Source organism: Pristiophorus japonicus, chromosome 23 (genome assembly GCF_044704955.1).
Source record: "Pristiophorus japonicus isolate sPriJap1 chromosome 23, sPriJap1.hap1, whole genome shotgun sequence".
Classification (NCBI taxonomy): domain Eukaryota; kingdom Metazoa; phylum Chordata; class Chondrichthyes; family Pristiophoridae; genus Pristiophorus; species Pristiophorus japonicus.
In genome coordinates, this window is record NC_091999.1 from 30,638,398 (window position 1) to 30,660,449 (window position 22,052).

The following is a 22,052-nucleotide window of genomic DNA, read 5'->3' on the forward strand; positions in this document are numbered from 1 at the left end:
ACGCACCAACGACAATGCACAGATGCCTCAGACATCTCGAGGAATAGACAGGCTGAATCACTGTCGCAACTTTGACTGATGTTTGCGATTTTTGAAACGGATGTATCGTGAATATTGCAGATTAATAAAAATGAGAAAAAAATGTCAAAGTTGAAAGGTGTGGGACGTTATTCCATCCATCTCAGGATCAGTTCGGCAGAGAACCGGTAAAATTGTGAAATGGAATGAAAAATGATGAGAATCGTAGTCGGCAGGATTCGAACCTGCGCGGGATAACCCAATGGATTTCGAGTCCATCGCCTTAACCACTCGGCCACGACTGCTGTGTCGCTGCCTTTTTAAACTTTACTCAGAAAAAACTCAGTCATCCATCTCTGTGTCGCAGACGGCCAAAGAATCCTGAAAAATACTCCCTTTGCTAAAAATCTGGACGAGGCAATCTCATCCACCTGTATTTTTACAGTTTCATATTGCTCTGGAACTTTTTAATATGCATCTCTTCCAAGAAACAGAAGTAAAATTCAACATCTTGAAACAACTGCCTCCCCGTCAGAGAATTGAACCCCAGTCTCCCACGTAACAGGCGGGGATACGCACCACTATACTAACGAGGAACTGACGGGTACCTTTTCTGTCAGAGCAGGAATCGAGTCACTGTGAACAGAACTGGACACCAGGAGAAGTCGACAGACACATTGAGAGACAGAGACAAACCGACAAACAGGGAGAGACAGACAGCGAGATAGAGACAACGAGAGACAGAAAGTGTGAGACTGAGAAGGAGAGGCAGACTGAGTGAGAAAAAGACTCAAATATATACATATACAGAGATGTGTGTGAGTGATCTATTCAGAGAGAGAGGGAAAGAGTGAGAGAAAGACAACGATAAAGACAGTGACAAGGAGAGAGACAGATCGAGAGAGAGCGATAGAGACTAAAACAGAAAATTATGGAAATACTTCTCAGCTTATAGGCAGGGACTAACAGAGACAGGCAAAGACATGGACAGACCGAAATGATGGGAAAGAGAGAGCCAGTCAGACAAAGAGTCTGAGAGAATCCCATTGGAACAGACGTGGCACCGTGAGAAAGAGACAAATTGAGAGACAGAGACAAACAGAGAATCAGGGACAGACAGAGTGAGTCAAACTGAGAGAGACAAAGACTCAAACATACAAAACTCTCTGAAGAGAGAGAGAGAGAGGCAGAAACCGAGCGACACAGATACATTTCACAATTTCATTTCATTATCGGTTCAGAGTGTCACATTGTTGCAGAAAATTGCTGATTCAATCGATGAAAATCCGGTCTCACTGATCAGAATGGGAGGAAATCCGTGTTAAATTAAAGAGATACCAGGAGTGGGGGACAAACCCACGCGGGACAAACCCATTGAGTTTTAAGGCCAACGCCTCAACCACTCGGCTGTTCTGGTCCTGTGAGAACCTGGATTCTGTCTCTGTGAGAATCTGGGCTTCAACCCCAACCCCACATACAAACACATGCACATCGGCTTTCAGTGAGCATTTACGAACATTTTTAGTAATATTGACACGGGGGCAACTCTCCTATTCTTTTTCGAGTAATGCACTGGGAACTTTCATATCCACCCGAGGGTGCAGACGGAGCTTCAATTTAACATTTCATCCGAAAGTCAACAGCTTCAACATTGCAAAATTTCCCAAGTGCTGCACTTGAGTGTTAGCCAAGATGATATGCTCAAGTCTCAGGAGTGCGACTTGAACAGAGAAACTCCCGATTCAGTCGAGAATGCGGCCACTGAACCAAAGCCGATACAAAATTTCACAACCGTATTATTTTCCCCAAGTCGTTTTTATAAGTTCCAGGACATACCAAACATGGTGATGATTTCCAGTGACAGTTGCACATACACAGAGACATATAAATAGATAGACAGACACAGAGACCCACACACACATAACCAAAAATTTGCACGCATCAACGGGCATGCACAGATGCCTCAGACATCTCGAGGGGTAGAAAGGCTGAATCACTGTCGCAACTTTGACTGATGTTTGCGATTTTTGAAACGGATGTATCGTGAATATTGCAGATTAATAAAAATGAGAAAAAAATGTCAAAGTTGAAAGGTGTGGGACGTTATTCCATCTATCTCAGGATCAGTTTGGCAGAGAACCGGTTAAATTGTGAAATGGAATGAAAAATGATGAGAATCGTAGTCGGCAGGATTCGAACCTGCGCGGGATAACCCAATGGATTTCTAGTCCATCGCCTTAACCACTCGGCCACGACTACTATGTCGCTACCTTTTTAAACTTTACTCAGAAAAAACTCAGTCATCCATCTCTGTGTCGCAGACGGCCAAAGACTCCTGAAAAATTCTCCGTTTGCTAAAAATCTGGACGAGGCAATCTCATCTACCTGTATATTTACAGTTCCATATTGCTCTGGAACTTTTTAATATGCATGTCTTCCAAGAAACAGACGTAAAATTCGACATCTTGAAACAACTGCCTCCCCGTCGGGGAATTGAACTCCGGTCTCCCGCATGACAGGCGGGGATACTCACCACGATACTAACGAGGAACTGACGGGTACCAGTTTTGTCAGAGCAGGAATCGAGTCACTGTGAACAGAACTGGACACCAGGAGTAGTCGACAGACACATTGAGAGACAGAGACAAACCGACAAACAGGGAGATAGAGACAACGAGAGACAGAAAGTGTGAGACTGAGAAGGAGAGGCAGACTGAGTGAGAAAAAGACTCAAATATATACATATACAGAGATGTGTGTGTGATCTATGCAGAGAGAGAGGGAAAGAGTGAGAGAAAGACAATGATAAAGCCAGTGACAAGGAGAGAGACAGATAGAGAGAGAGCGATAGAGACTAAAACAGAAAATGATGGAAATACTTCTCAGCTTACAGGCAGGGACTAACAGAGACAGGCAAAGGCATGGACAGACCGAAATGATGGGAAAGAGAGAGCCAGTCAGACAAACAGTCAGAGAGAATCCCATTGGAACAGACGTGGCACCGTGAGAAAGAGACAGATTGAGAGACAGAGACAAACAGAGAAACAGGGACAGACAGAGTGAGTCAGACTGAGAGAGACAAAGACTCAAACATACAAAACTCTCTGAAGAGAGACAGAAACCGAGCGACACAGATACATTTCACAATTTCATTTCATTATCGGTTCAGAGTGTCACATTGTTACAGAAAATTGCTGATTCAACCGATGAAAATCCGGTCTCATTGATCGGAATGGGAGGAAATACATGTTACATTAAAGAGATACCAGGAGTTGGGGACACACCCACGCGGGACAAACCCATTGAGTTTTAAGGCCAACGCCTCAACCACTCGGCTATTCTGGTCCTGTGAGAACCTGGATTCTGTCTCTGTGAGAATCTGGGCTTCAACCCCAACCCCACATACAAACACATGCACATCGGCTTTCAGTGAGCATTTACGAACATTTTTAGTAATATTGACACGGGGGCAACTCTCCTATTCTTTTTCGAGTAATGCACTGGGACCTTTCATATCCACCCGAGGGTGCAGACGGAGCTTCAATTTAACATTTCATCCGAAAGTCAACAGCTTCAACATTGCAAAATTTCCCAAGTGCTGCACTTGAGTGTTAGCCAAGATGATATGCTCAAGTCTCAGGAGTGCGACTTGAACAGAGAAACTCCCGATTCAGTCGAGAATGCGGCCACTGAACCAAAGCCGATACAAAATTTCACAACCGTATTATTTTCCCCAAGTCATTTTTATAAGTTCCAGGACATACCAAACATGGTGATGATTTCCAGTGACAGTTGCACATACACAGAGACATATAAATAGATAGACAGACACAGAGACCCACACACACATAACCAAAGATTTGCACGCATCAACGGGCATGCACAGATGCCTCAGACATCTCGAGGGGTAGAAAGGCTGAATCACTGTCGCAACTTTGACTGATGTTTGCGATTTTTGAAACGGATGTATCGTGAATATTGCAGATTAATAAAAATGAGAAAAAAATGTCAAAGTTGAAAGGTGTGGGACGTTATTCCATCTATCTCAGGATCAGTTTGGCAGAGAACCGGTTAAATTGTGAAATGGAATGAAAAATGCTGAGAATCGTAGTCGGCAGGATTCGAACCTGCGCGAGATAACCCAATGGATTTCTAGTCCATCGCCTTAACCACTCGGCCACGACTACTATGTCGCTGCCTTTTTAAACTTTACTCAGAAAAAACTCAGTCATCCATCTCTGTGTAGCAGACGGCCAAAGACTCCTGAAAAATTCTCCGTTTGCTAAAAATCTGGACGAGGCAATCTCATCTACCTGTATTTTTATAGTTCCATATTGCTCTGGAACTTTTTAATTTGCATCTCTTCCAAGAAACAGAAGTAAAATTCTACATCTTGAAACAACTGACTCCCCGTCGGGGAATTGAACCCCGGTCTCCCGCGTGACAGGCGGGGATACTCACCACTATACTAACGAGGAACTGACGGGTACCAACTCTGTCAGAGCAGGAATCGAGTCACTGTGAACAGCACTGGACACCAGGAGAAGTCGACAGACACATTGAGAGACAGAGACAAACCGACAAACAGGGAGAGACAGACAGCGAGATAGAGACAACGAGAGACAGAAAGTGTGAGACTGAGAAGGAGAGGCAGACTGAGTGAGAAAAAGACCCAAATATATACATATACAGAGATGTATGTGTGTGATCTATTAAGAGAGAGAGGGAAAGATTGAGAGAAAGACAATGATAAAGACAGTGACAAGGAGAGAGACAGATAGAGAGAGAGCGATAGAGACTAAAACAGAAAATGATGGAAATACTTCTCAGCTTACAGGCAGGGACTAACAGAGACAGGCAAAGACATGGACAGACCGAAATGATGGGAAAGAGAGAGCCAGTCAGACAAAGAGTCTGAGAGAATCCCATTGGAACAGACGTGGCACCGTGAGCAAGCGACAGATTGAGAGACAGAGACAAACAGAGAAACAGGGACAGACAGAGTGAGTCAGACTGAGAGAGACAAAGACTCAAACAAACAAAACTCTCTGAAGAGAGAAGAGAGGCAGAAACCGAGCGACACAGATATATTTCACAATTTCATTTCATTATCGGTTCAGAGTGTCACATTGTTACAGAAAATTGCTGATTCAACCGATGAAAATCCGGTCTCACTGATCAGAATGGGAGGAAATCCGTGTTAAATTAAAGAGATACCAGGAGTGGGGGACAAACGCACGCGGGGCAAACTCATTGAGTTTTAAGGCCAACGCCTCAACCACTCGGCTATTCTGGTCCTGTGAGAACCTGGATTCTGTCTCTGTGAGAACCTGGGCTTCAACCCCAACCCCACATACAAACAGATGCACATCGGCTTTCAGTGAGCATTTACGAACATTTTTAGTAATATTGACACGGGGGCAACTCTCCTATTCTTTTTCGAGTAATGCACTGGGACCTTTCATATCCACCCGAGGGTGCAGACGGAGCTTCAATGTAACATTTCATCCGAAAGTCAACAGCTTCAACATTGCAAAATTCCCCAAGTGCTGCACTTGAGTGTTAGCCAAGATGACATGCTCAAGTCTCAGGAGTGCGACTTGAACAGACAAACTCCCGATTCAGTCGAGAATGCGGCCACTGAACCAAAGCCGATACAAAACTTCACCACCGTATTATTTTCCCCAAGTCGTTTTTATAAGTACCAGAACATACCAAATTCATGGTGATGATTTCCAGTGACAGTTGCACATACACAGAGACATATAAATAGATAGACAGACACAGAGACCCACACACACATAACCAAAAATTTGCACGCACCAACGGGCATGCACAGATGCCTCAGACATCTCGAGTGATAGACAGGCTGAATCACTGTCGCAACTTTGACCGATGTTTGCGATTTTATGAAACGGATGTATCGTGAATATTGCAGCTTAATAAAAATGAGAAAAAAATGTCAAAGTTGAAAGGTGTGGGACGTTATTCCATCTATCTCAGGATCAGTTTGGCAGAGAACCGGTTAAATTGTGAAATGGAATGAAAAATGCTGAGAATCGTAGTCGGCAGGATTCGAACCTGTGCGGGATAACCCAATGGATTTCTAGTCCATCGCCTTAATCACTCGGCCACGACTACTGTGTCGCTTCCTTTTTAAACTTTACTCAGAAATAACTCAGTCATCCATCTCTGTGCAGCAGACGGCCAAAGACTCCTGAAAAATTCTCCGTTTGCTAAAAATCTGGACGAAGCAATCTCATCGACCTGTATTTTTACAGTTCCATATTGCTCTGGAACTTTTTAATATGCATCTCTTCCAAGAAACAGAAGTAAAATTCAACATCTTGAAACAGCTGCCTCCCCGTCGGGGAATTGAACCCTGGTCTCCCGCGTGACAGGCTGGGATACTCACCACTATACTAACGAGGAACTGACGGGTACCAGCTCTGTCAGAACAGGAATCGAGTCACTGTGAACAGAACTGGACACCAGGAGAAGTCGACAGACACATTGAGAGACAGAGACAAACCGACAAACAGGGAGAGACAGACAGCGAGATAGAGACAACGAGAGACAGAAAGTGTGAGACTGAGAAGGAGAGGCAGACTGAGTGAGAAAAAGACTCAAATATATACATATACAGAGATGTGTGTGTGTGATCTATTAAAAGAGAGAGGGAAAGAGTGAGAGAAAGACAATGATAAAGACAGTGACAAGGAGAGAGACAGATAGAGAGAGAGCGATATAGACTAAAACAGAAAATGATGGAAATACTTCTCAGCTTACAGGCAGGGACTAACAGAGACAAGCAAAGACATGGACGGACCGAAATGATGAGAAAGAGAGAGCCAGTCAGACAAAGAGTCTGACAGAATCCCATTGGACCATCGTGACACCGTGAGAAAGAGACAGATTGAGAGACAAAGACAAACAGAGAAACAGGGACAGACAGAGTGAGTCAGACTGAGAGAGACAAAGACTCAAATATACAAAACTCTCTGAAGAGAGAGAGAGCGAGGCAGAAACTGAGCGACACAGATACATTTCACAATTTCATTTCATTATCGGTTCAGAGTGTCACATTGTTGCAGAAAATAGCTGATTCAACCGATGAAAATCCGGTCTCACTGATCAGAATGGGAGGAAATCCGTGTTAAATTAAAGAGATACCAGGAGTGGGGGACGAACCCACGCGGGACAAACCCATTGAGTTTTAAGGCCAACGCCTCAACCACTCGGCTATTCTGGTCCTGTGAGAACCTGGATTCTGTCTCTGTGAGAATCTGGGCTTCAACCCCAACCCCACATACAAACACATGCACATCGGCTTTTAGTGAGCATTTACGAACATTTTTAGTAATATTGACACGGGGGCAACTCTCCTATTATTTTTCGAGTAATGCACTGGGAACTTTCATATCCACCCGAGGGTGCAGACGGAGCTTCAATTTAACATTTCATCCTAAAGTCAACAGCTTCAACATTGCAAAATTCCCCAAGTGCTGCACTTGAGTGTTAGCCAAGATGATATGCTCAAGTCTCAGGAGTGCGACTTGAACAGACAAACTCCCGATTCAGTCGAGAATGCGACCACTGAACCAAAGCCGATACAAAAGTTCACAACCGTATTATTTTCCCCAAGTCGTTTTTATAATTTCCAGGACATACCAAATTCATGGTGATGATTTCCAGTGACAGTTGCACATACACAGAGACATATAAATAGATAGACAGACACAGAGACCCACACACACATAACCAAACTTTTGCACGCACCAACGGGCATGCACAGATGCCTCAGACATCTCGAGGGATAAACAGGCAACTTTGACTGATGTTTGCGATTTTTGAAACGGATGTATCGTGAATATTGCAGATTAATAAAAATGAGAAAAAAATGTCAAAGTTGAAAGGTGTGGGACGTTATTCCATCTATCTCAGGATCAGTTTGGCAGAGAACCGGTTAAATTGTGAAATGGAATGGAAAATGCTGAGAATCGTAGTCGGCAGGATTCGAACCAAACGGGATAACCCAATGGACTTCTAGTCCATCGCCTTAACCACTCGGCCACGACTACTGTGTCGCTGCCTTTTTAAACTTTACACAGAAAAAACTCAGTCATCCATCTCTGTGTCGCAGACGGTCAAAGACTCGTGAAAAATTCTCCGTTTGCTAAAACTCTGGACGAGGCAATCTCATCTACCTCTATTTTTACAGTTCCATATTGCTCTGGAACTTTTTAAAATGCATCTCTTCCAAGACACAGAAGTAAAATTCGACATCTTGAAACAACTGCCTCGCCGTCGGTGAATTGACCCCTGGTCTCCCGCATGACAGGCGGGGATACTCACCACTATACTAACGAGGAACTGACGGGTATCAGTTCTGTCAGAGCAGGAATCGAGTCACTGTGAACAGAACTGGACACCAGGAGAAGTCGACAGACACATTGAGAGACAGAGACAAACCGACAAACATGGAGAGACAGACAGCGAGATAGAGACAACGAGAGACAGAAAGTGTGAGACTGAGAAGGAGAGGTAGACTGAGTGAGAAAAAGACTCAAATATATACATATACAGAGATGTGTGTGTGATATCTATTAAGAGAGAGAGGGAAAGAGTGAGAGAAAGACAATGATAAAGACAGTGACAAGGAGAGAGACAGATAGAGAGAGAGCGATAGAGACTAAAACAGAAAATGATGGAAATACTTCTCAGCTTACAGGCAGGTACTAACAGAGACAGGCAAAGACATGGACAGACCGAAATGATGGGAAAGAGAGAGCCAGTCAGCCAAAGAGTCTGAGAGAATCCCATTGGACCAGACGTGGCACCGTGAGAAAGAGACAGATTGAGAGACAAAGACAAACAGAGAAACAGGGACAGACAGAGTGAGTCTGACTGAGAGAGACAGACTCAAACATACAAAACTCTCTTAAGAGAGAGAGAGGCAGAAACCGAGCGACGCAGATACATTTCACAATTTCATTTCATTATCGGTTCAGAGTGTCACATTGTTCCAGAAAATTTCTGATTCAACCGATGAAAATCCGGTCTCATTGATCGGAATGGGAGGAAATACGTGTTACATTAAAGAGATACCAGGAGTTGGGGACGAACCCACGCGAGACAAACCCATTGAGTTTTAAGGCCAACGCCTCAACCACTCAGCTATTCTGGTCCTGTGAGAACCTGGATTCTGTCTCTGTGAGAATCTGGGCTTCAACCCCAACCCCACATGCAAACACATGCACATCGGCTTTCAGTGAGCATTTACGAACATTTTTAGTAATATTGACACGGGGGCAACTCTCCTATTCTTTTTCGAGTAATGCACTGGGAACTTTCATATCCACCCGAGGGTGCAGACGGAGCTTCAATTTAACATTTCATCCGAAAGTCAACAGCTTCAACATTACAAAATTCCCCAAGTGCTGCACTAGAGTGTTAGCCAAGATGATATGCTCAAGTCTCAGGAGTGCGACTTGAACACACAAACTCCCGATTCAGTCGAGAATGCGGCCACTGAACCAAAGCCGATACAAAGGTTCACAACCGTATTATTTTCCCCAAGTCGTTTTTATAAGTTCCAGGACATACCAAATTCATAGTGATGATTTCCACAGACAATTGCACATACACAGAGACATATAAATAGATAGACAGACACAGAGACCCACACACACATAACCAAAAATTTGCACGCACCAACGGGCATGCACAGATGCCTCAGACATCTCGAGGGATAGACAGGCTGAATCACTGTCGCAACTTTGACTGATGTTTGCGATTTTTGAAACGGATGTATCGTGAATATTGCAGATTAATAAAAATGAGAAAAAAAATTCAAAGTTGAAAGGTGTGGGACGTTATTCCATCTATCTCAGGATCAGTTTGGCAGAGAACCGGTTAAATTGTGAAATGGAATGAAAAATGCTGAGAATCGTAGTCGGCAAGATTCGGACCTGCGCGAGATAACCCAATGGATTTCTAGTCCATCGCCTTAACCACTCGGCCACGGCTACTGTGTCGCTGCCTTTTTAAACGTTACTCAGAAAAAACTCAGTCTTCCATCTCTGTGCAGCAGACGGCCAAAGACTCCTGAAAAATTCTCCGTTTGCTAAAAATCTGGACGAGGCAATCTCCTCCACCTGTATTTTTACATTTCCATATTGCTCTGGAACTTTTTAACATGCATCTATTACAAGAAACAGAAGTAAAATTCGACATCTTGAAACAACCGCCTCCCCGTCGGGGAATTAAACCCTGGTCTCTTGCGTGTCAGGCGGTGATACTCACCACTATACTAACGAGGAACTAACGAATATCAGTTCTGTCAGAGCAGGAATCGAGTCACTGTGAACAGAACTGGACACCAGGAGAAGTCGACAGACACATTGAGAGACAGAGACAAACCGACAAACAGGGAGAGACAGACAGCGAGATAGAGACAACGAGAGACAGAAAGTGTGAGACTGAGAAGGAGAGGCAGACTGAGTGAGAAAAAGACTCAAATATATACATATACAGAGATGTATGTGTGTGATCTATTAAGAGAGAGAGGGAAAGATTCAGAGAAAGACAATGATAAACACAGTGACAAGGAGAGAGACAGATAGAGAGAGAGCGATAGAGACTAAAACAGAAAATGATGGAAATACTTCTCAGCTTACAGGCAGGGACTAACAGAGACAGGCAAAGACATGGACAGACCGAAATGATGGGAAAGAGAGAGCCAGTCAGACAAAGAGTCTGAGAGAATCTCATTGGAACAGACGTGGCACCGTGAGAAAGAGACACATTGAGAGACAGAGACATACCGACAAACAGGGAGAGACAGACAGCGAGATAGAGACAACGAGAGACAGAAAGTGTGAGTCTGAGAAGGAGAGGCAGACTGAGTGAGAAAAAGACTCAAACATATACATATACAGAGATGTGTGTGTGTGATCTATTAAAAGAGAGAGGGAAAGAGTGATAGAAAGACAATGATAAAGACAGTGACAAGGAGACAGATGGAGAGAGAGCGATAGAGACTAAAACAGAAAATGATGGAAATACTTCTCAGCTTACAGGCAGGGACTAACAGAGACAGGCAAAGCCATGGACAGACCGAAATGATGGGAAAGAGAGAGCCAGTCAGACAAAGAGTCTGAGAGAATCCAATTGGAACAGACGTGGCACCGTGAGAAAGAGACAGATTGAGAGACAGAGACAAACATAAAAACAGGGACAGACAGAGTGAGTCAGACTGAGAGAGACAAAGACTCAAACATACAAATCTCTCTGAAGAGAGAGAGGTAGAGACCGAGCGACGCAGATACATTTCACAATTTAATTTCATTATCGGTTCAGAGTGTCACATTGTTACAGAAAATTGCTGATTCAACCGATGAAAATCCGGTCTCACTGATCAGAATCGGAGGATATCCGTGTTAAATTAAAGAGACACCAGGAGTGGGGGACAAACCCACGCGGGGCAAACTCATTGAGTTTTAAGGCCAACGCCTCAACCACTCGGCTATTCTGGTCCTGTGAGAACCTGGATTCTGTCTCTGTGAGAACCTGGGCTTCAACCCCAACCCCACATACAAACAGATGCACATCGGCTTTCAGTGAGCATTTACGAACATTTTTAGTAATATTGACACGGGGGCAACTCTCCTATTCTTTTTCGAGTAATGCACTGGGACCTTTCATATCCACCCGAGGGTGCAGACGGAGCTTCAATGTAACATTTCATCCGAAAGTCAACAGCTTCAACATTGCAAAATTCCCCAAGTGCTGCACTTGAGTGTTAGCCAAGATGACATGCTCAAGTCTCAGGAGTGCGACTTGAACAGACAAACTCCCGATTCAGTCGAGAATGCGGCCACTGAACCAAAGCCGATACAAAAATTCACCACCGTATTATTTTCCCCAAGTCGTTTTTATAAGTACCAGAACATACCAAATTCATGGTGATGATTTCCAGTGACAGTTGCACATACACAGAGACATATAAATAGATAGACAGACACAGAGACCCACACACACATAACCAAAAATTTGCACGCACCAACGGGCATGCACAGATGCCTCAGACATCTCGAGTGATAGACAGGCTGAATCACTGTCGCAACTTTGACCGATGTTTGCGATTTTTGAAACGGATGTATCGTGAATATTGCAGCTTAATAAAAATGAGAAAAAAATGTCAAAGTTGAAAGGTGTGGGACGTTATTCCATCTATCTCAGGATCAGTTTGGCAGAGAACCGGTTAAATTGTGAAATGGAATGAAAAATGCTGAGAATCGTAGTCGGCAGGATTCGAACCTGTGCGGGATAACCCAATGGATTTCTAGTCCATCGCCTTAACCACTCGGCCACGACTACTATGTCGCTTCCTTTTTAAACTTTACTCAGAAATAACTCAGTCATCCATCTCTGTGCAGCAGACGGCCAAAGACTCCTGAAAAATTCTCCGTTTGCTAAAAATCTGGACGAGGCAATCTCATCGACCTGTATTTTTACAGTTCCATATTGCTCTGGAACTTTTTAATATGCATCTCTTCCAAGAAACAGAAGTAAAATTCAACATCTTGAAACAACTGCCTCCCCGTCGGGGAATTGAACCCTGGTCTCCCGCGTGACAGGCTGGGATACTCACCACTATACTAACGAGGAACTGACGGGTACCAGCTCTGTCAGAACAGGAATCGAGTCACTGTGAACAGAACTGGACACCAGGAGAAGTCGACAGACACATTGAGAGACAGAGACAAACCGACAAACAGCGAGATAGAGACAACGAGAGACAGAAAGTGTGAGACTGAGAAGGAGAGGCAGACTCAGTGAGAAAAAGACTCAAATATATACATATACAGAGATGTGTGTGTGTGATCTATTAAAAGAGAGAGGGAAAGAGTGAGAGAAAGACAATGATAAAGACAGTGACAAGGAGAGAGACAGATAGAGAGAGAGCGATATAGACTAAAACAGAAAATGATGGAAATACTTATCAGCTTACAGGCAGGGACTAACAGAGACAAGCAAAGACATGGACGGACCGAAATGATGAGAAAGAGAGAGCCAGTCAGACAAAGAGTCTGACAGAATCCCATTGGACCATCGTGACACCGTGAGAAAGAGACAGATTGAGAGACAAAGACAAACAGAGAAACAGGGACAGACAGAGTGAGTCAGACTGAGAGAGACAAAGACTCAAATATACAAAACTCTCTGAAGAGAGAGAGAGCGAGGCAGAAACTGAGCGACACAGATACATTTCACAATTTCATTTCATTATCGGTTCAGAGTGTCACATTGTTGCAGAAAATTGCTGATTCAACCGATGAAAATCCGGTCTCACTGATCAGAATGGGAGGAAATCCGTGTTAAATTAAAGAGATACCAGGAGTGGGGGACGAACCCACGCGGGACAAACCCATTGAGTTTTAAGGCCAACGCCTCAACCACTCGGCTATTCTGGTCCTGTGAGAACCTGGATTCTGTCTCTGTGAGAATCTTGGCTTCAACCCCAACCCCACATACAAACACATGCACATCGGCTTTTAGTGAGCATTTACGAACATTTTTAGTAATATTGACACGGGGGCAACTCTCCTATTATTTTTCGAGTAATGCACTGGGAACTTTCATATCCACCCGAGGGTGCAGACGGAGCTTCAATTTAACATTTCATCCGAAAGTCAACAGCTTCAACATTGCAAAATTCCCCAAGTGCTGCACTTGAGTGTTAGCCAAGATGATATGCTCAAGTCTCAGGAGTGCGACTTGAACAGACAAACTCCCGATTCAGTCGAGAATGCGACCACTGAACCAAAGCCGATACAAAAGTTCACAACCGTATTATTTTCCCCAAGTCGTTTTTATAATTTCCAGGACATACCAAATTCATGGTGATGATTTCCAGTGACAGTTGCACATACACAGAGACATATAAATAGATAGACAGACACAGAGACCCACACACACATAACCAAACTTTTGCACGCACCAACGGGCATGCACAGATGCCTCAGACATCTCGAGGGATAGACAGGCAACTTTGACTGATGTTTGCGATTTTTGAAACGGATGTATCGTGAATATTGCAGATTAATAAAAATGAGAAAAAAATGTCAAAGTTGAAAGGTGTGGGACGTTATTCCATCTATCTCAGGATCAGTTTGGCAGAGAACCGGTTAAATTGTGAAATGGAATGGAAAATGCTGAGAATCGTAGTCGGCAGGATTCGAACCAAACGGGATAACCCAATGGACTTCTAGTCCATCGCCTTAACCACTCGGCCACGACTACTGTGTCGCTGCCTTTTTAAACTTTACACAGAAAAAACTCAGTCATCCATCTCTGTGTCGCAGACGGTCAAAGACTCGTGAAAAATTCTCCGTTTGCTAAAACTCTGGACGAGGCAATCTCATCTACCTCTATTTTTACAGTTCCATATTGCTCTGGAACTTTTTAAAATGCATCTCTTCCAAGACACAGAAGTAAAATTCGACATCTTGAAACAACTGCCTCGCCGTCGGTGAATTGACCCCTGGTCTCCCGCATGACAGGCGGGGATACTCACCACTATACTAACGAGGAACTGACGGGTATCAGTTCTGTCAGAGCAGGAATCGAGTCACTGTGAACAGAACTGGACACCAGGAGAAGTCGACAGACACATTGAGAGACAGAGACAAACCGACAAACATGGAGAGACAGACAGCGAGATAGAGACAACGAGAGACAGAAAGTGTGAGACTGAGAAGGAGAGGTAGACTGAGTGAGAAAAAGACTCAAATATATACATATACAGAGATGTGTGTGTGATATCTATTAAGAGAGAGAGGGAAAGAGTGAGAGAAAGACAATGATAAAGACAGTGACAAGGAGAGAGACAGATAGAGAGAGAGCGATAGAGACTAAAACAGAAAATGATGGAAATACTTCTCAGCTTACAGGCAGGTACTAACAGAGACAGGCAAAGACATGGACAGACCGAAATGATGGGAAAGAGAGAGCCAGTCAGCCAAAGAGTCTGAGAGAATCCCATTGGACCAGACGTGGCACCGTGAGAAAGAGACAGATTGAGAGACAAAGACAAACAGAGAAACAGGGACAGACAGAGTGAGTCTGACTGAGAGAGACAGACTCAAACATACAAAACTCTCTTAAGAGAGAGAGAGGCAGAAACCGAGCGACGCAGATACATTTCACAATTTCATTTCATTATCGGTTCAGAGTGTCACATTGTTCCAGAAAATTTCTGATTCAACCGATGAAAATCCGGTCTCATTGATCGGAATGGGAGGAAATACGTGTTACATTAAAGAGATACCAGGAGTTGGGGACGAACCCACGCGAGACAAACCCATTGAGTTTTAAGGCCAACGCCTCAACCACTCGGCTATTCTGGTCCTGTGAGAACCTTGATTCTGTCTCTGTGAGAATCTGGGCTTCAACCCCAACCCCACATGCAAACACATGCACATCGGCTTTCAGTGAGCATTTACGAACATTTTTAGTAATATTGACACGGGGGCAACTCTCCTATTCTTTTTCGAGTAATGCACTGGGAACTTTCATATCCACCCGAGGGTGCAGACGGAGCTTCAATTTAACATTTCATCCGAAAGTCAACAGCTTCAACATTACAAAATTCCCCAAGTACTGCACTAGAGTGTTAGCCAAGATGATATGCTCAAGTCTCAGGAGTGCGACTTGAACACACAAACTCCCGATTCAGTCGAGAATGCGGCCACTGAACCAAAGCCGATACAAAAGTTCACAACCGTATTATTTTCCCCAAGTCGTTTTTATAAGTTCCAGGACATACCAAATTCATAGTGATGATTTCCACAGACAATTGCACATACACAGAGACATATAAATAGATAGACAGACACAGAGACCCACACACACATAACCAAAAATTTGCACGCACCAACGGGCATGCACAGATGCCTCAGACATCTCGAGGGATAGACAGGCTGAATCACTGTCGCAACTTTGACTGATGTTTGCGATTTTTGAAACGGATGTATCGTGAATATTGCAGATTAATAAAAATGAGAAAAAAATGTCAAAGTTGAAAGGTGTGGGACGTTATTCCATCTATCTCAGGATCAGTTTGGCAGAGAACCGGTTAAATTGTGAAATGGAATGGAAAATGCTGAGAATCGTAGTCGGCAGGATTCGAACCAAACGGGATAACCCAATGGACTTCTAGTCCATCGCCTTAACCACTCGGCCACGGCTACTGTGTCGCTGCCTTTTTAAACGTTACTCAGAAAAAACTCAGTCTTCCATCTCTGTGCAGCAGACGGCCAAAGACTCCTGAAAAATTCTCCGTTTGCTAAAAATCTGGACGAGGCAATCTCCTCCACCTGTATTTTTACATTTCCATATTGCTCTGGAACTTTTTAACATGCATCTATTACAAGAAACAGAAGTAAAATTCGACATCTTGAAACAACCGCCTCCCCGTCGGGGAATTGAACCCTGGTCTCTTGCGTGTCAGGCGGTGATACTCACCACTATACTAACGAGGAACTAACGAATATCAGTTCTGTCAGAGCAGGAATCGAGTCACTGTGAACAGAACTGGACACCAGGAGAAGTCGACAGACACATTGAGAGACAGAGACAAACCGACAAACAGGGAGAGACAGACAGCGAGATAGAGACAACGAGAGACAGAAAGTGTGAGACTGAGAAGGAGAGGCAGACTGAGTGAGAAAAAGACTCAAATATATACATATACAGAGATGTATGTGTGTGATCTATTAAGAGAGAGAGGGAAAGATTCAGAGAAAGACAATGATAAACACAGTGACAAGGAGAGAGACAGATAGAGAGAGAGCGATAGAGACTAAAACAGAAAATGATGGAAATACTTCTCAGCTTACAGGCAGGGACTAACAGAGACAGGCAAAGACATGGACAGACCGAAATGATGGGAAAGAGAGAGCCAGTCAGACAAAGAGTCTGAGAGAATCTCATTGGAACAGACGTGGCACCGTGAGAAAGAGACACATTGAGAGACAGAGACATACCGACAAACAGGGAGAGACAGACAGCGAGATAGAGACAACGAGAGACAGAAAGTGTGAGTCTGAGAAGGAGAGGCAGACTGAGTGAGAAAAAGACTCAAACATATACATATACAGAGATGTGTGTGTGTGATCTATTAAAAGAGAGAGGGAAAGAGTGATAGAAAGACAATGATAAAGACAGTGACAAGGAGACAGATGGAGAGAGAGCGATAGAGACTAAAACAGAAAATGATGGAAATACTTCTCAGCTTACAGGCAGGGACTAACAGAGACAGGCAAAGCCATGGACAGACCGAAATAATGGGAAAGAGAGAGCCAGTCAGACAAAGAGTCTGAGAGAATCCAATTGGAACAGACGTGGCACCGTGAGAAAGAGACAGATTGAGAGACAGAGACAAACATAAAAACAGGGACAGACAGAGTGAGTCAGACTGAGAGAGACAAAGACTCAAACATACAAATCTCTCTGAAGAGAGAGAGAGAGGTAGAGACCGAGCGACGCAGATACATTTCACAATTTAATTTCATTATCGGTTCAGAGTGTCACATTGTTACAGAAAATTGCTGATTCAACCGATGAAAATCCGGTCTCACTGATCAGAATGGGAGGAAATCCGTGTTAAATTAAAGAGATACCAGGAGTGGGGGACGAATCCACGCGGGACAAACCCATTGAGTTTTAAAGCCAACGCCTCAACCACTCGGCTATTCTGGTCCTGTGAGAACCTGGATTCTGTCTCTGTGCGAATCTGGGCTTCAACCCAATCCCCACATACAAACACATGCACATCGGCTTTCAGTGAGCATTTCCGAACATTTTTAGTAATATTGCGACGGGGGCAACTCTCCTATTCTTTTTCGAGTAATGCACTGGGAACTTTCATATCCACCCGAGGGTGCAGACGGAGCTTCAATTTAACATTTCATCCGAAAGTCAACAGCTTCAACATTGCAAAATTCCCCAAGTGCTGCACTTGAGTGTTAGCCAAGATGATAGGCTCAAGTCTCAGGAGTGCGACTTGAATAGACAAACTCCCGATTCAGTCGAGAATGCGGCCACTGAACCAAAGCCGATACAAAAGTTCACAACCGTATTATTTTCCCCAAGTCTTTTTTATAAGTTCCAGGACATACCAAATTCATAGTGATGATTTCCACAGACAATTGCACATACACAGAGACATATAAATAGACAGACAGACACAGAGACCCACACACACATAACCAAAAATTTGCATGCACCAACGGGCATGCACAGATGCCTCAGACATCTCGAGGGATAGACAGGCTGAATCACTGTCGCAACTTTGACCGAAGTTTGCGATTTTTGAATCGGATGTATCGTGAATATTGCAGATTAATAAAAATGAGAAAAAAATGTCAAAGTTGAAAGGTGTGGGACGTTATTCCATCTCTCTCAAGATCAGTTTGGCAGAGAACCGGTTAAATTGTGAAATGGAATGAAAAATGCTGAGAATCGTAGTCGGCAGGATTCAAACCTTCGCGGGAAAATCCCAATGGATTTCTAGTCCATCGCCTTAACCACTCGGCCACGACTAATGTGTCACTGCCTTTTTAAACTTCACTCAGATAAAACTCAGTCATCCATCTCTGTGCAGCAGATTGCCAAAGACTCCTAAAAAATTCTCCGTTTGCTAAAAATCTGGACGAGGCAATCTCATCGACCTGTATTTTTACAGTTCGATATTGCTCTGGAACTTTTTAACATGCATCTCTTCCAAGAAACAGAAGTAAAATTCGACATCTTGGAACAACTGCCTCCCCGTCGGGGAATTGAACCCCGGTCTCCCGCGTGACAGGCGGGGATACTCACCACTATACTAACGAGGAACTGACGGGTGCCAGTTCTGTCAGAGCAGCAATCGATTCACTGTGAACAGAACTGGACACCAGGAGAAGTCGACAGACACATTGAGAGACAGAGACAAACCGACAAACAGGGAGAGACAGACAGCGAGATAGAGACAACGAGAGACAGAACGTGTGAGACTGAGAGAGAGAGGCAGAATGAGTGCGAAAAAGATTCAAATATATACATATGCAGAGATGTGGTTGTGTGATCTATTAAGAGAGAGAGGGAAAGAGTGAGAGAAAGACAATGATAAAGACAGTGACAAGGAGAGAGACAGATAGAGAGAGAGCGATAGAGACTAAAACAGAAAATGATGGAAATACTTCTCAACTTACAGGCAGGGACTAACAGAGACAGGCAAAGACATGGACAGACCGAAATGATGGGAAAGAGAGAGCCAGTCAGACAAAGAGAGAATCCCATTGGACCAGACGTGGCACCGTGAGAAAGAGACAGATTGAGAGACAGAGACAAACAGAGAAACAGGGACAGACAGAGTGAATCAGACTGAGAGAGACAAAGACTCAAACATACAAAACTCTCTGAAGAGAGAGAGAGGCAGAAACCGAGCGACACAGATACATTTCACAATTTCACTTCATTATCGGTTCAGAGTGTCACATTGTTACAGAAAATTGCTGATTCAACCGATAAAAATCCGGTCTCACTGATCAGAATGGGAGGAAATCCGTGTTAAATTAAAAAAGATACCAGGAGTGGGGGACGAACCCAAGCGGGACAAACCCATTGAGTTTTAAGGCCAACGCCTCAACCACTGGGCTATTCTGGTCCTGTGAGAACCTGGATTCTGTCTCTGTGAGAATCTGGGCTTCAACCCCAACCCCACATACAAACACATGCACATCGGATTTCAGTGAGCATTTACGAACATTTTAATAATATTGAGACGGGGGCAACTCTCCTATTCTTTTTCGAATAACGCACTGGGAACTTTCATATCCACCTGTGGGTGCAGACGGAGCTTCAATTCAACATTTGATCCGAAAGTCAACAGCTTCAACAATGTAAAATTCCCCAAGTGCTGCACTTGAGAGTTAGCCAAGATGATATTCTCAAGTCTCAGGCGACTTGAACACACAAACTCCCGATTCAGTCGAGAATGCGGCCACTGAACCAAAGCTGATACAAAAGTTCACAACCGTATTATTTTCCCGAAGTCTTTTTTATAAGTTCCAGGACATATCAAATTAATAGTGATGATTTCCACAGACAGTTGCACATACACAGAGACATATAAAGAGATAGACAGACACAGAAAAACACACACACATAACCAAAAATTTGCACGCACCAACGGGCATGCACAGATGCCTTAGACATCTCGAGGGATAGACAGGCTAAATCACTGTCGCAACTTTGACTGATGTATGCGATTTTTGAAACGGATGTATCGTGAATATTGCAGATTAATAAAAATGCGAAAAAAATTTCAAAGTTGAAAGGTGTGGGACGTTATTCCATCTATCTCAGGATCAGTTTGGCAGAGAACCGGTGAAATTGTGAATGGAATGAAAAATGCTGAGAATCGTAGTGGGCAGGATTCGAACCTGCGCGGGATAACCCAATGGATTTCTAGTCCATCGCATTAACCACTCGGCCACGACTACTGCGTCGCTGCCTTTTTAAACTTTACTCAGAAAAAACTCAGTCATCCATCTCTGTGTAGCAGACGGCCAAAGACTCCTGAAAAATTCTCCGTTTGCTAAAAATCTGGACGAGGCAATCTCATCTACCTGTATTTTTACAGTTCCATATTGCTATGGAACTTTTTAATATGCATCTCTTCCAAGAAACAGAAGTAAAATTCGACATCTTGAAACAACTGCCGCCCCATCAGGGAATTGAACCCCGGTCTCCCGCGTGACAGGCGGGGATACTCATCACTATACTAACGAGGGACTGACGGGTACCAGTTTTGTCAGAGCAGGAATCGAGCCACTGTGAACAGAACTGGACACCAGGAGAAGTCGACAGACACATTGAGAGACAGAGACAAACCGACAAACATGGAGAGACAGACAGCGAGATAGAGACAACGAGAGACAGAAAGTGTGAGTCTGAGAAGGAGAGGCAGACTGAGTGAGAAAAAGACTCAAACATATACATATACAGAGATGTGTGTGTGTGATCTATTAAGAGAGAGAGGGAAAGAGTGAGAGACAGACAATGATAAAGACAGTGACAAGGAGAGAGACAGATAGAGAGAGAGCGATATAGACTAAAACAGAAAATGATGGAAATACTTCTCAGCTTACAGGTAGGGACTAACAGAGACAGGCAAAGACAGGGACAGACCGAAATGATGGGAAAGAGAGAGCCAGTCAGACAAAGAGGCTGTGAGAATCCCATTGGAACAGACGTGTATTTAGATTTACAGAAGGCATCGATGAGGTGCCTCACAAGAGATTATTATACGAGCAAGGATTAAGGATTTGTTAATTGACAGAAAACAGAGAGTAGGAATAAACGGGTGATTTTCGGGTTGGCAGGCTGTAACTGGTGGGGTGCTGCTAGAATCGGTGCTTGGGCCCCAGCTATTCACAATCTATATCAATAATTTGGATGAGGGGACCAAATGTCATATATCGAAGTCTGCTAAGGCTACAAAGCTATTTGGGGATGTAAGTGTGAGGAGGATGAAAAGAGGTTTCAAACGGATATGTACAGGCTCAGTGAGTGGGCAAGAACATGGCAAATAAAATATAACGTGAAGAAATGTTAAGTTAGACACTTCTAGTAAAAATAGAAAGGCAGAGTATTTTTTTTAAATGGTGAGAGTTTGGGAAACATTCTGTTCAGAGGGGCGTGGGTGTTCTTGTACACAAATCGCTAAAATTAATATGCAGGTGCAGCAAGCAATTAAGAAATCAATAGGTTTATTGGCCTTTATTAAAAGAGGATTTGAGTATTTACGTCTTACTGCAATTATACAGGGCCCTGGTGAGACCACACCTGGAGTATTGTGTGCAGTTTTGGTCTCCTTATCGAAGGAAAGATAAACTTGCTATAGAGGGAGTGCAATGAAGATTCACCAGACTGATTGCTGGGATGGGGGGATTGTCCTATGAGAGATTGAGTAGACTAGGCCT

General features: G+C 43.7%; 6 non-coding genes across 6 annotated transcripts; all 6 read right to left on the minus strand.

Moving 5' to 3' along the window:
* Positions 1-242: 242 nt before the first annotated feature.
* trnas-cga (transfer RNA serine (anticodon CGA)) lies at positions 243-323 on the minus strand. The gene has a single exon. It is a non-coding gene; the product is annotated as a tRNA-Ser (tRNA).
* Positions 324-2,196: 1,873 nt separating this feature from the next.
* trnas-aga (transfer RNA serine (anticodon AGA)) lies at positions 2,197-2,277 on the minus strand. Its single transcript has one exon. It is a non-coding gene; the product is annotated as a tRNA-Ser (tRNA).
* Positions 2,278-4,124: 1,847 nt separating this feature from the next.
* Positions 4,125-4,205, minus strand: trnas-aga (transfer RNA serine (anticodon AGA)). Its single transcript has one exon. It is a non-coding gene; the product is annotated as a tRNA-Ser (tRNA).
* Positions 4,206-4,424: 219 nt separating this feature from the next.
* trnad-guc (transfer RNA aspartic acid (anticodon GUC)) lies at positions 4,425-4,496 on the minus strand. The gene has a single exon. It is a non-coding gene; the product is annotated as a tRNA-Asp (tRNA).
* Positions 4,497-12,318: 7,822 nt separating this feature from the next.
* On the minus strand, positions 12,319-12,399 carry trnas-aga (transfer RNA serine (anticodon AGA)). Its single transcript has one exon. It is a non-coding gene; the product is annotated as a tRNA-Ser (tRNA).
* Positions 12,400-18,848: 6,449 nt separating this feature from the next.
* Positions 18,849-18,920, minus strand: trnad-guc (transfer RNA aspartic acid (anticodon GUC)). The gene has a single exon. It is a non-coding gene; the product is annotated as a tRNA-Asp (tRNA).
* Between the last annotated feature and the right edge of the window lie 3,132 nt (positions 18,921-22,052).